Below are 14727 nucleotides of genomic sequence, written 5' to 3' on the forward strand. Positions count from 1 at the left end.
ACCAATTATCATATTTGCACAGGACAAGTGCATCCTACTTCTAATTATAATTTCAGGTCTCACTTGAATAAGCTGTCATTGAAGAAAAGCCCAGTGCACCCTGTTAGCATTTTGCAAGCAGAAGCCAAGATGTTCCAGTGTGCTCAGCAGCTTCCTTCCCTGGCACCATCCATAGCACGAGCAAGATTCTGTCCTCACTGTGCAGAAAAGGGCTGACTGGCCTTTACTCAGGAAATGCTTCTCACCATCCTCCCCCAGGCCCTCCCTTCACGGCTCAGAATAGGAGGGGAGGTCGATTATGCCCTCAGAGGCCTGGTACTGGAACATACCCACCAGACAGCCAGGTGCCATCAACCTGGCAGTTTGAAATTACCAACTCCTTGCTAGCAGTGCAGTCTCTCCCCCAACCTCTACCTCTCTCTCTTTTTACCTACCAGCCATGCAGAGACAGAAGGAAAATTAAAGTAGAGGTGAGTTGTCTCATTGCAGCTAATCTGAAGCTGCCACCTAAACCAGCGTAGGAGAAAACAAGTCCTGGGATAAGGCAGAGATAGATTGGATTCAATCCCAAGCAAAGGCCTCAGCCAACCCTGTTCTAGCTGAGATGCAGATTCACCCCCGGCCAGAGATTTGGGCAGAGAGGTCCCATTCAATCAATTATCTGAGCCTGGGAAATCAAAGCCCCTGTGAAAGGGGCAGTCATGTTACACTCACGGCTGTTTGTGATCAGCCACAGTGTTGTGTCCTGTGTCTGTCTCCAATCCACAGCCCCACATACCAGAGGTGAGTCTTTGCTTTCATGTCTTTTGTGTAAAAGGAGAACAAGCTGCCTCTCAGAGCACGTAGCAGCTCAGGTGTGTGTCTTCCCCTTCCGTGAGGGCAAGCACAAGCTTGGTGGCATCTGGCACCCCTTGCAGGGGTGGGTGGCCCCTGCCTCGATGTCTCACGCATCTCCACATCCCTCTGTGTGCTCCACCACAACATTTCCTAATGGCTTCAGCCTCTCTTTGCAGCTTTTTCCATCAACAAACCAATACAAATTATTTTCTCTTCCCACGGTGGTGTTCTGTATGTGTAACTTCCCCTAGTGAAGCCACCTTCACTACCCATCTGTACAAGGAGTACAGAAGAAAAAATACTTTTAGTAGTCCTTTAAAACAGAGAGAAATGAGTCATTCTAACTGATAGTGCCATGAGAAAGCCTGGCCCACACATCTGTCTGGAAAATTCATGGGTACCTGAGAACAAGAAATCATAATATTTAGCTCTGGAATTTATAATATTTGCTTCTTCTGCTACTCCTTCTCCTGAAATATATTCTGTTACATTTTTGTGAATTCCTGGATAAGGAAAGAAGCAACACTTTAATCTTCTCTGAGGCAGACTGTATATTTTAAAAGCTGTAAAAACATGAGTTTTCCAAAGCACTGTCGTTGTTCCTGCAGGCAGAAATGTTGCAAACCAAGTAATAAGACTTCAAGCACTAATCAAAATATTCAGAATTGCAAGCTGGTAACAAACAACCTGAAGCCTAAATAGCTCTTAGCAGTAAAAATAAATCTAGCCTTGTCTGGGATCAACATGGACTTTTGCACTTCATGAACCAAAAATATATTTCTATTTCAGCTTTTAAATTAGTTGCTGTTTAGGCCACCTAAACATCTGTGGGAAAACCTTCCCTGGCAGAGGAAGGAAACAGCTTTGCAGAGATTCTGGTTAGTGAGGTCGAGCAATATCTGCAGAGGAGACCTGCTTCCAAAACCTGCCCTGCCAGCCCTGTTTTATTACTAAAGTGGTTTTGGTTGAATGCAATGAATCTGCTCTGCCCATGGAGTTCAATCCACTCTGCCTGCAGCAGACTCTGGCTCTGGGCATGTGGTGGCCAGGGTCACTGCTTGGCCTGTGCCAGATGCAGGGGCTGCTGTGTCCAGAGTAAAAATAATAGAAATTTTCATTAAAATAATCTCTTCTAGTCTGTCTTGAACTGCATTTTAAGTTTCTCAGACTATACCAAACGATCTGTATGAACACCACATGTCACAAGCTGTGCAGTGCTGCTCACAGCTTGGGGCAAGAGCAGGCTGGTGACACTGTGATGTTTACTGACAAGATAAAATGCATCCCAGAGAAAATCACCATTATTTCCTTCCCAAATGAAAGCAGGCATCCCTAAAGCTATGGACATTCTCTGAAATGCCTGTTTAAAGTGATTGGTAAATAGGAATACTTTCCACTAGCTTCGGGTAGCAGAATGTTGAAAGACGCGGTCCAAACACCTGACTCGTTCATCTGGGACCCGGGGACAGGGTGTGTTCCAGGCAGGTATTAATGCCCATCTCTCTGCTGCTGACCCAGACAATCACACGTGCTCACAGGGATGTCTTGAGAGCTCTCCTGTCTGAGGCTGCTGCTATGAGGAAGCCCCAAAGGGTGCCTAGAGAGATGGATCTTCAGCTGGTCTTTTTGGGGATGCAGGTGAGGTCACTGGTACAAAAATTTCTCTGCCCTGAGTATTCTGCAGCAGGGTTTTTAGCTTTAAGTCAAATTTATTCAACTTGTACAGTGGAAAAAACAGTTGGAGATGTGTGCCTCCAGGGAGAGACCCCAAACAAAGGAATCCCTGGCCCTTTATACCCTGACAGCCCATGCAGCTGATCTTCACCCACCCCTCACACACCCTGCACACACCTCTTTGTCCAAAGGTGATTTTTGGTCTGGGCTCTTCTAGCATCTTACTGGATTCTTCCTCTCTCTCACAGTGGGTCAGTAGCTGACTTTAAGTTGTGGTTTCCTTATCTCTCAGCTTCCACTGGCCTCAGGGCTGCCTTTTACATAACTAAGCAAGAGCTCAAGACAAGCTCAGTCTAAGACAAAACTTGAGAGAACTTCAGTCCATGGCTTTAGTTCAGTTCTAGTTACTCATATTAAGCAATCGTTAGTAGAACTGGGCTGGCTGCAATCCCTCTGAAGGATTCACTCAGGAGCCCCTGTGACATGTTCATATATCCCATAGATCCCGGGCATCCTCAACACCCTGTGCTCTCCTGCTCCCTCCCCGCCAGCGCAGCAAGGGCAGGGAGAGCAGCTCTTCAAAGCAGCACTGCAGAAACGGGGAACCAGTGCATGATTAACATCACTGGTTTCCAGCTCAGTTCAGTATGAGAAGAGATCTGGTTTCTGGTTTCATTCCTGCTGGGGCAAAGAAGATGAAATGGAGACAAAGTAGAAAATATGCATATCTGAAGTGGAAAGGAATTCACTGGGACTGATAAAACAGAATCTTAACAAACATTTAAGGAAAATACTTGAATCCATTTTATTCCCCTTCTGTATATGAAAGACAAAGAATTTGAGGTACCAGTCTGAATTAATTTTGAGTCAGTTCACATGCAGAAAATGTACTTTGGCTTTGCTCAGGGGGAGGCAGTTAATGAATCTAACCTCATAGCTGTAAAGTGTCAGCTCCACAGTTAGCACAATAACCTCAGAGCAGTAAACCTCATTATCTGTACTGCTCACTTAATCCTGTTCAATTAGGCATAGATAAATAAATGGAAAAGAAATTACATTATTTATCAGTTCAAACATTAAATAAAGCAAACCAATAATAATCACCAGTTAAAGCCAATATCTCTTGCAGCAGTCACAATTTCTGCTGTTTTGCTGACAGGATGCCTGGGCTTCCTCCTTGCTTCCCTGGGTGGTACCAATGCTGTACCCACAAGACATCACGTCCATTTTTCCTGTGGTCTTCCCACTGTTTGCAGCACTGTGTTCCACATTCTGTCTGGGTACACGTTTTCCATCAGTGGCTCCAGATTTATCCAGAGTCTTGGATGTAGTATTATTTAGCTGTCTGAGCAAAAGTGATAGATTTTACTTCCTTCTGGTATTTTGCCTGTTAGAAAACACATTTTCTTCCATTTCTCACTGTTTCTGCTCAGCTTTGGTCAATACTTCCCTTTGGTTACCTACAGAATTTATCATTGCATTTAATTACTCATTTCAGTTTGCCAAAGAATCATGTGGTTTAAAAAAGTTGAAACTGTTCATTTGTGATTATGTGTTCCTCAGCTCTCTGTTTCAGCAAGCTGAACATTTTCAGAAGGCTTTTGGAAGCAGCATTGTTTTTAAGAAATATTTTTCTTCATCTTCACTTTTTTCATTTTATTTACTGTGCCACTAACTTTACCTCCTGTCATCTTCAGCAGTGTTACCACTCAAGATTCAGACTTTTTGTGCAACTCCATTACTATCCTACCCTGCTTTCCCAGTCCCCTCTCTGTATTGGCTCTGGCTGGCTTGGATCAGCCCCAGCTTTGGAGGCTTCCTTTGGAGCCTTGGCTGTTAGGAAGGATGAAAGTCTGACAAGAAAGTCTCACAGATGTGTGTGTGCCTAGCAGAAAGATTTTTAAATGTAGAGTTTGATGAAGGAATAGAGATGGAAGCAAGTTTTGATATAGAAGAAAAGAATTGCTGAGCCAGCCTCACTGGATAACCAAGGAGGCAAAGGGTCTGTGAGTTAGAAGGGGTTTTTGTGGCTTAGAGCAAAGGATAAACCCACCCCAAACAAGAAGATGTTTTTACCAAGCACAAAGAGAGCACAGGCAAACAAGGCAGCAAATGTGGCAAGTAGAAAAAAGGTCTCAGAATTTTCCAGTGCAAGAAAACTGAGAAACAACTTCCAGCTGAAACTGTAATGTGCTGACTTTGAGTGATTGGAGAACAGCACCATGAATATGGGAATTACAGCAGTTATGATGGGCTGTAGGTAAAAGTTAAGGGATAGATTGGTTCTACTGGATGAAGATGCTCAGCAAAGAAAAGTCTCTAATGCATTGTACCCTAAACTAAGGGTGCCCAGGGCTGCCTGCAGCTGGAGCTGACAGCTGTGGGCACAGCTCTGTCACCCACGGCCCTGGGCTGCTGGGACACCTTGGATCCAATGAACTGCATTTGGGAGAGCCCCTGCAGTCCCACATCCCTCATTCAGGCTCTTACCCTTGGCACAGAGCAATTTCTTACCCTCTCAGTCACAAGTGTCCTCCCTGGCCACCACTGTCCACTGCTCTCTCTTGAACAAAGAAACCTCTGGAGTGGGGGCAGAACTGACTGTACAGTAAAAACTAGTAATAACAATACCCAAACACAATAAAGTATTATTTTCTCAAAGCATATTGGGGTGTGACTAATTATTTGGTAGGATTTTGTCTCTCTTATTCAAGTACTATCCTTCAAAATAGTTTATTTCCAAGAAATTCACCAGAGTTGTTGTTTTGCTGTGTTTTGGGGGAACCAGACACACCCAACCATCCATGAACACAGCCAAACTCACTGCCCTCAGCACAGACACTGACAGCAGTGGTCCATGAAGTGACTTCTGCTTGCAGAGCACTCACGTCCCTGGCACAGAGAGGGATGGATGATGTGAGGGCTCCTCCTTGGACATGTGTGTGACATCTGTGAGGGGAACCCCAGGGACAGAGCTCTGAGAAGAGGGAGGCAGAGCATTTCACAAAGCTAATTACTTGCCATAAAGGATATCCCTCGCCAGCAGATATTTCAAACACACGAAATAGGAAGATCTTTCTGAGAAACAGCTAGATAAAGAAATGGAAAATATGGTGCTTTTGAACATAAGTGCACTTACATGGATAATCAGATTGCAGAGATAGCAGGCTAGACACTTACTTTATGACATCTCTATTTCTTTCCTGGCACAGGTATAAAGATTTTCACAGGTCTTTTCAAAAGAGGAAATGTGAGCTGGATGCTCTCAGTAATCCAATTGCTTGCTCATATAATCTCATTGTAAAGAAAACAGTAATGCTGTAAAAGCAGGAGAAAAGAAAAATCCAGACCAGCTTCGCTCTCCGTCCCACTGCTCAAAGTGTAAATGTCATGCTTTTTGTGTGTGCAAATAAATGAAGAAATAAACCTTGCACATGCTTTAGAAGATACATTCATTCTGCATCTTTAAGGGCCCGTGTCTCACCAGAAGTGTGATCTGGAGCACTGTGGTGATTTCTGTGCCAGTCAGAGCTGGTGCCCACCGAGGGTTTGACGCTGCCCATCTCTGGGAAGGAAGGGGATTTCAGCCTGGGAGGCAGAGTGACGCCAGCCGGGGGCTATTTACAGATCACAAACGGGATGGGAGTGCTGGGAACGTGCCTGGAGCTGTTTGATTTTCCAGCATCAGCCTCATTCCATGGCTATGACAATGGGAAGATGCCAGCAGCTCACAGCCCAGCAGCAGACCAAGAACTCAATGTCACAACTCACTTGATGAGTTTTGTGACCAATCCCACAAAGCAAAAGCACATTGACAGTAGCTTCATCCAACCACTGTAAGCACAGGTACCTTTGGTTAAACAATGCTTGCTTATTTCAAATCCAATACCTGCTTGTGAGCCTTCAAACACAATGCACAGAGCTCCATTATGAAGCTTTAACCTTCTTAATATCTTGCTAGATAAACTTTTCTGTAGCTTAGGGAGTTATTCTAGCCAAGTGTTAATACACAGACCATTGTTCTATTTATCCTTACTTTTCTACAGTTTAAATAATTTTTCTGCTGCCCAATCTCATGGCTGCTGCTTAGCTCCAATCCCAGTTCTGCTCTCTCTGAGGCCTGCCTTTTGCAGCTTTCCCAAACCCTCTGATTTTATGGATTCCCACAATTCCCCCTCTCTGTTCACCTAAAAAGAAACATTCATAATCGTGTCATTCATTACTTGCGTTTCATAGCCTTACTATAATATTTCTGCTGATTACTTGCTTAAAGCATTTTTCTTGCTTGCACTAAGCATTGCTATATTACAACACAGCAATTTAATGCTCTGCAAGTCTAATCAGTTGAAAGGGCATAAATTACACCTGACAGTAGTCACAAGTCATTGTGTGAAAAAGTCTTGTCGGTTCCAAGGTCTTAATTCAAGACCCTCCTCCATGTCTATACCTTCATCCACCATCTCTGCAAGATTTCAAGAACTCTCTGTGAATCCATTTCCTACCTCTCTCTCTTGTATGATAAAAACTTCTTTGATAATTTTATTCATCATTTGTCACACACACCGAAGTATGCAGGGTATTACTACTAATATAACTACAAAAACACCCAATACATAGGGACTTATCTTGCAAAGTTCTCTTAGCCAAGGTGCAAAGCTCTATTATTGGAATAAATTTTGTTTGTTTTGTAGATTCCCACAGCAGAGTCCCCTTGGCCTGGGGAGGGCAGCACCAGTGTGGGAGCAGAGCTGCTGCTCTGACCTGCGCCCTGCTGCAAGATCCCACCTGGCTGAGCCAGAGGCTGGGCTGGAGCTGAGAGAAAGGCAAATGGCAGAGGGTGTGCTTTGGGGTTGTCTTTCTGAAATCTCATCTCTGTATTTATTATTTGTAAAACAGGCAGAAGGTTTAGGTATTACCACAATGCAAAACATCTAATTTACATATGAGAGAAATGGCCTGTGCAATTTTGTAAAAAAGAAGATAATATTTGAAAATGTTTTGATCTGGCCTTCAGCATTTCAGCACCTCTTCTACACAAGCCTACAGGGAAGTTAAAGGCAATAATATTACAAGCTGTATTTCCACAGGAGTCTATGAGTTTATTAATTCCTTAGGACTTTTTTAAGACTGTCAGCTTCAGTTTAGATACTTCAAGCATTCCCTTTCTCCTGCCTCTAAGACCACTGAATGCATTGTTTGAAACACCAGCCTTAATTCCTTCCCTACCACAGCAATGACCTGCTGATTTTATTCCCTTCAGTTTGCTTCTCCCATATTTTGTAGCAACTACTTCCAAACCAAAATGGAACTTTCTGGTCCATTTCCCTCTTCCATCCTTGAGTCCCGGTATGCTGCTAATTCAGAGATGCAGCTTCCAGTGTCCCACCCTTGCTGTGTGACCACTCTGCCTGGAGCTCCTGCAGTCCCAAACACAAACTGGGAGCTCCTGCAGTCCCAAACACGAACTGGGAGCCGTTCTCAGCCCACCCAGCCCTGCCTTCTCCTCCCCAGTGCAGAGGGAGAGCTGGGAGAGGCACAGGGACCACCTCACTGTCCTCCACTGGTACTGGAGGCAAAAACACTCTTCCAAGCAGAAAATGAGCAGTCTCACATAGGAACACTGAGGGTGGTGCAGGATGGGGATGAGAATTCCCTCGGTATCCTTCCCCATAGACGCCTCTTTGGTCAGCCATCCTGATGGCTGAGGAGGCTGCAATTTAGACAGTGCACTAATGCACAGGCTGCAAAGGACACTTAAGGATAGGAGAAAAAAAAAAAGGAAAAAAAAAAGATAATAAAATTTTGCTACTCTGAAGCACAATATTAACCACAGAAGACAAGACAAAATGGTTGATTTCGATTTTGGTGCTGTTAGTCCAAAAAAAGGCCAGAGCAAGTGTTCCTTATGATAGCATCCCTTTATACCTTCCCAATTGTCAAACAAGGCAACACAGATGTTTTTACATTTCAGTACCAGTGGGGGTGGTTTTGCATAGGGAACCACTTAAGAAAATAGATCTTATTTCTGAGATTTTCTGTATTTCCCTTCCCTGCTAAAGTTTGAGGAAACTGATGCTCCCACCCACTGGTGGGTTCCTTCTGCCGTGGATGTGGTGATGACAGGTACCACACATTGTGCCAATCATTCTGTAAGGTATTGTATTAATTATTTTTAAAACTAATACATGATAAATTGTGTCAAAAAGAAATTAAGAAATTATCTTCAGAGTAAATTATCTTCTGTAGTTAACTCAAAAGTCAAACTAAGATGTTGTTAGAGTTTATACCTAAAGTGGAATTTTCAGCATGTGTGTGAATCGACACATACAGATAACCATGGAACCCACCAAATCACAGCCAAATGCAGAGCAGATTTATTTCATTACCTCACTAACAACGCTGGGCAGGAGAGACACACAGACACACAGGACACACAAGACACAGGCTCAGCCCATCCATGGGCACAGACACACAGACACACAGGACACACAGGACACAGATTCAGCTCATCCATGGGCACAGACAAACAGGACACAGGCTCAGCCCATCCATGGGCACAGACACACAGACACACAGGACACACAGGACACACAGGACACACAGGACACACAGGACACACAGACACACAGGGCACAGATTCAGCTCATCCATGGGCACAGACACACAGGGCACACAGACAAACAGGACACAGGCTCAGCTCTTCCATGGGCACAGACACACAGGACACAGGCTCTGCCAGGCTCAGCTCATGCCCAGCAGCAGGAACTGCTGTCTGCCCATGTTTTAAATGTGTTAAAGGGCTTCACAGAGTTTATCACAAGGCTGTGCTTTTATGATCTCCCTCTCTCTCAGCAGGAGATAACCATGTCCATGAGAGCAGTCTCTCTACACAGGAATTTTGCTTCTCAAAACAGGCAGAGGATGAACAACATTAGGCATAATAAGTAGAGTTTCCCACACCACCATTCTTAGAATTTCCAGCTGCAACACCACTTTGAGTGAAATTATTCCTTCCTTGCCAAATCTTCTGGTTTTTACCCTTTCCTCCCAAATGCTTTCAAATTGCCATTATTTGTTATGAACTGAAGCTTAAAAAAACCCAAAACTTTCCCCCTTAATGACTTTGATGTTTTTCATTTGGCAAATTTTGATTATTTTTTTTTCCTTCTTTTCTACAATGAAGAAGCAAATTCATGTTACCAGTAGTGGAGAAATTCAGGCTAGAGGCCAAACCTCCTGATCCCTGTGAAATTATGTGCAGTCCCCAGTCATTGAAACAGAACCTTTCCCAGGTGAGCAGGAGACCAGGTCACCAGGAGACCTCTGAGCTTTTGTCTTTTCTGTGCTGGTTCTTCCTGCCCTGGGCTATGGACAGAGCACCAGCAGTGGGGGCAGTGTGGGGTCTGCTCCTCCTGCAGCCCCCTGGGAGCCTGGGCAGGCAGAGCCCCAGCTGGTACAGGCAGAACACCTGGCCAGGTGTGCCCAGGTGTGCCCAGGTGTGCAGCTCACAGCGCCTCTCACCTCCCAGTGCCCACACCAAGGGTCACCTGGCCCGGGTGTGCCCAGGTGTGCCCAGGTATGCCCAGGTGTGCAGCTCACAGCGCCTCTCACCTCCCAGTGCCCACACCAAGGGTCACCTGGCCCGGGTGTGCCCAGGTGTGCCCAGGTGTGCCCAGGTGTGCAGCTCACAGCGCCTCTCACCTCCCAGTGCCCACACCAAGGGTCACCTGGCCCGGGTGTGCCCAGGTGTGCCCAGGTGTGCCGCTCACAGTGCCTCTCACCTCCCAGTGCCCACACCGAGGCTCTCAGTGGGCATCGTTCCAGCCCTGAGCAGGACCAGCTCTCCAGCTGCTGCCTCTGCCCTGCCCCCGGGACTCCCAGGGCAGCCAGGGCTCCCCAGGCTCCCTGCACCCACACTCCTCACCCTCAGAGCAGGCTGCAGCAGGTGCCCTTCGTGCTGCAGGTGTCCAGGACAGCAGCTAGACCCTAGCTCAAGCCTTGGCTCACAAAGACCTTTATCCACTGCAATTGCTTTTGCTTAGCTCTTAATCTTCACTGGGCTAGGTCTGGAGGTTCCTGTTATCCCCACCAATGCCTGATCTCCTGAAATTGATCCAGGTTTTGGCCTTATTGACAGCTCCCAGAAATGAGTCTCAGCAGTGAATAGTGTGGAAAACTCCCTCCCTGTGTTTGCTTTCCTGAGCTTGCTCCCACCTTTGTGCAAGGACAGACCTTCTGTTTTCTGCTCCATGATAAAGGATGTGCAGTCACCTACTATTTAATTCCATAACACTGCTCATTACTTCTTATGCTTATCAGATCTCCCACTTAATCTTTTCATCCAACAATAAATTCAGGCCATTTCAGCCCTGCAGGCCCCATAAATTCTCCCCAAGCACTTAGTCATTTCCAGAACTGATCTCTGGATCCTGCTATTTCATCTATGTCCCTTTTGAGACACAGATTATTTTGGGGGAGTGTGTAACAGTGATTTCTTTGACAGTTTCCCAATACTTCCAGTGTTGATTTATCCTGTTCCCTCTGCATTCCAATGACTCTTACTCCTTAGAAAATATCTACATGTTAAGTCTTTGAGCTTTCCCAGTGATACAAAGATCTTTTTTCTGGGTTATTACAGTTAATTTAGAGCCTAGCCAGGAGTATAAACTGTTCCAATTAACTCCTCTGTGCAAATTACTTTGCATATGTCAAAACTGAATTTTGCTCATCGTCTCGTTCTCCATTCACACCACCATCTTTTTATACACTTTGGAGATCATCACCTAGTCTTGATTAACCTAAATAATTTTGTGCAGTTTATGTCTCTTGCTGCTCCTTATCAATTTTTTCAGGCAAAATAGGTGTGGATGGGTGTGTGGGTGTGGGTGTGGGTGTGTGTTTTGTATGTAACTTAAGGATTAAATTCCCTTTTAGGAATTTAGGTATCTCACTCCCCAGACTTTCTGCTGTGGCCACATTTCCCTGTCAATTCAAGACCAAGAGTAGTTTAGTGACCAGATGTGAAATGCAAGGGAAGACTCAAAATCCACTTTGTGCTATGTGTTGAGGGGGATTATGACTTTGCTTTTTATGGCTGTGTGTCTGGGCAGGGCCAGGGGGGCAGGTCAGACCCTGCAGATCTGGCTGCTGTGCACCCCCGGAGCATTGCTGGCAGGACTGAAAACAAGATTTAGCCATAGGCACAGGAGCATGCTCACCCTCTTCCACACATCCAGCTTGATTCCCGCTGGCTCCCGGGAGTTCAGAGCAAGGAGCTGAGATTCTGTGGTGCTGCACAAAGCAGCAGGGCATAGACAACATTTCACCCTTAAAGATGAGAGCATCCACATACTGAGTGGCAGGACTGGGACACCCCAACCACCACTTCCTCCCCAAAATGGTCAGTGCTTTCTTTATACAAACCCGTTTAATAGACTGGAAAAATTATGGTTTTACTTAGAATTTTTTTATCTTTCCAATAGCTGATTCTTCTTTAATGCTACTGAAATCACAAATTCTGCAGTTCAGTTTGTGACTTATATCTGGAGAGATTTCTGGTTACCACAGTAATGACTTGTTTTAGTTCTGTAACCAACCCTTGCCATGGGTGAAACAGTCATCACTAGTTTATTGGACTTCATACATGGCATTAATTCATATAAATTAGGATACAACTTTTTGTCCACACACTGACGATTTTTACATGTCACATAAACATGCTTGCTGTGTACTTAAGATACATAGGCCATCCAAACTTTGGTAATAAGGTTTAACATTTCAGGAAGTGAGACAGCCAGTAGCAATTGCCCAATTTTGGGATGGAGAGTGGTAGATGGTGGAGGCAAGGGCCAGGTCCTAATACTGGGAATAACCCTCCTACCTCAATAGCCCAGAGCACCGAATGAGGTCAATCCAAACTTCATTATCTCCAGGAACTCATGCTCCTCAGATACAAGTGGTGATGCCTGGTGGAGATGAATGTTATTTATCTGCAGTTGATCTTTCCTAAGGCCACTGACAGAAAGATAGATGGGAAACATTTATTCTCTCTGTGGCTTGTATAATTTTCATGTAATGCTATCAGATCCCCCAGCTGTCTGTCACTTTGCACTAAGATTGATGTGAAATGCTGAAAGAGGGGAATAAAGCTGATGATAATAACAAACTATGCAGTAATTTGTGCTTGATAGTACCCAAAACTTACTGACACGTTACCTTTCCCTCAGTAATGCTGTTCCCTGACACCTGGATCATGCTACATCACCAGTTCCATGCTATTCAGGCCTGGGTTTTCCTGCCATCTCTACACACAAGTAAATATGGCTTAGCCAAACATTGGGTTTCAGTCAATTGGCAGCTACGGTTAAAATTCATCAATTTCCCTCATGGAAGGGACCCACCTCCTCCAGGACCTGTTGAGATGATGTGGGGTTCCAGGAGAGTGAACCAGACCAGGCAGATCCTGAGGCAAGCGTCTCCTGGATGTGGGAAAACAATGAGAAATATATCAAACAAAGGCTCTAAAAGACACCTATAGATATCCAGGTTCATAAATTGTTATCCAAAATACCAACACTGGTACAAGAGCTCCATACCTCTGACTGACTGACTTGATAATTATTTTTCTTCAGGGTTAAATAGAAAAATCATCCTACATTTCCTAGTATCAAAGCAACTGATAAAAATGTTTTCCACAATAAAGTTGACATTAATTAGCTTAGCTCCAGTAAGGCTTCAGTGCCTGGAAAAGAAATCCCTCAAAGGGCTGGAAAAAGCTTCTTTATTAACATTTTTCTGAGGTTACATAATATGTATCTGCACCCATCCTGTATTACTTGAGAAGCAATAGTGCTAAAATGACACTTGCTGAGATGGCAATAAAACTGCCATGTAAAGTGCCAGTATAACTGCTCCAATAACTCATATAATATATTTATCTCTTTAAAAATTGTCCAGCCTTATCTATATTTTATTAAAACAAGAAGGCAGAGTACCAACTGCAAAGGCTGTAACTGTGTGAGAACCCCCTGGAGTAAGAATCACAGAGATCCAAAGTACAGACAAAGAACAGACGGTGGAGTGCTTCCCTGCAGTGCCCAGCCTGTTGGTTTGGAACATCACAGAGCCTGGATTCACAGAATATTCTGGGTGGAAGGGACCCACAAGGATCATAGCCCAGGGACCCCCACCATGGGCACAGGAGGGTCCCACAGCTCAAGGACCCCCACCATGGGCAGAGGAGGGTCCCACAGCCCAGGGACCCCCACCACGGGCACAGGAGGGTCCCACAGCCCAGGGACCCCTGGCACTGGTGCTGCCAGGGCTGTGCCACACTGTCACAGCACCGTGTCCCTGGGGAGATGCTGCAGCTCAGCCATGACCTACAGAGCAAAGGGCGCTGCTGCTACCTGCAGTGTGACCTGCTGTCACAGACATCTTTTCATGAAAATCCTTTCCTTGGGATTTTTTTCCTCTGGAGAAGCTGAGAGGCCTCAGGAACAAAATGTAACCAATGGTTATCTGCTGCTGTGGAATGCAACAGGTGCATCTAGGATTGGTGTCATGTGGTTGTTTCTAATTAAGGGCCAATCACAGCCCAGCTGGCTCAGACAGAGTCTGGGACAGCTGCCTTTGTTATCATTACTTTCTATTCTTAGCTTAGCTAGCCTTCTGAGATGAAACCTTTTCTTCATTATTTTAGTATAGTTTTAATGTAATATATAACATAAAATAATAAATCAGCCTTCTGAAACATGGAGTCAGATCCTCCTCTCTTCCTTCAACATAAGACCCCTGTGAGCACCATCACAACCTGCAGCTCTTCTGGACATCTTGTACCCCTTGCAACATCTCCCAGAGGACCTCTGGAAAAAGCTTATGGGATCTCTTAAGATAGTTCTTGCATTTTCCCACCAACAACACTCATTTTATTCTCCACAGATGAGGACAGCCAGACTTTTTGCTATTGGATCTCACAAGTTCGCTTTTAATTTTCCATCTGCAGCTCTTTTGCTTATGGCATTATGTCAGTCATCCTGAACACGGGGGATGGATGTGGGAAACCATTAGCATCAGGTGTTTGTCCTTCAGCACATGCTGATCACTTAGTCCCCTCCATGAAGTGGGTATGGAAGCAACCCCTCAGCAATGCCCTCATCTTCCACTTGTGTTGTTTTTGCGTGTTTGGTTTGCACCAGCCAGCTCACACCCTGCACA

The 14727-nt window shown here is 45.0% G+C and overlaps 1 long non-coding RNA gene across 1 annotated transcript in view; it reads right to left on the minus strand.

Moving 5' to 3' along the window:
• LOC143694253 (uncharacterized) overlaps positions 1-13044 on the minus strand; it is a 49048-nt gene extending 36004 nt beyond the window's left edge. The window contains exons 1-2 of the long non-coding RNA XR_013182602.1: positions 12912-13044; positions 12392-12525 (exon numbers count right to left, since the gene is read on the minus strand). This is a non-coding gene — a long non-coding RNA (uncharacterized LOC143694253). The remainder of the gene's footprint in view (positions 1-12391; positions 12526-12911) is intronic.
• Positions 13045-14727: the final 1683 nt, after the last annotated feature.

Source organism: Agelaius phoeniceus, chromosome 6 (genome assembly GCF_051311805.1).
Source record: "Agelaius phoeniceus isolate bAgePho1 chromosome 6, bAgePho1.hap1, whole genome shotgun sequence".
Lineage (NCBI taxonomy): Eukaryota > Metazoa > Chordata > Aves > Passeriformes > Icteridae > Agelaius > Agelaius phoeniceus.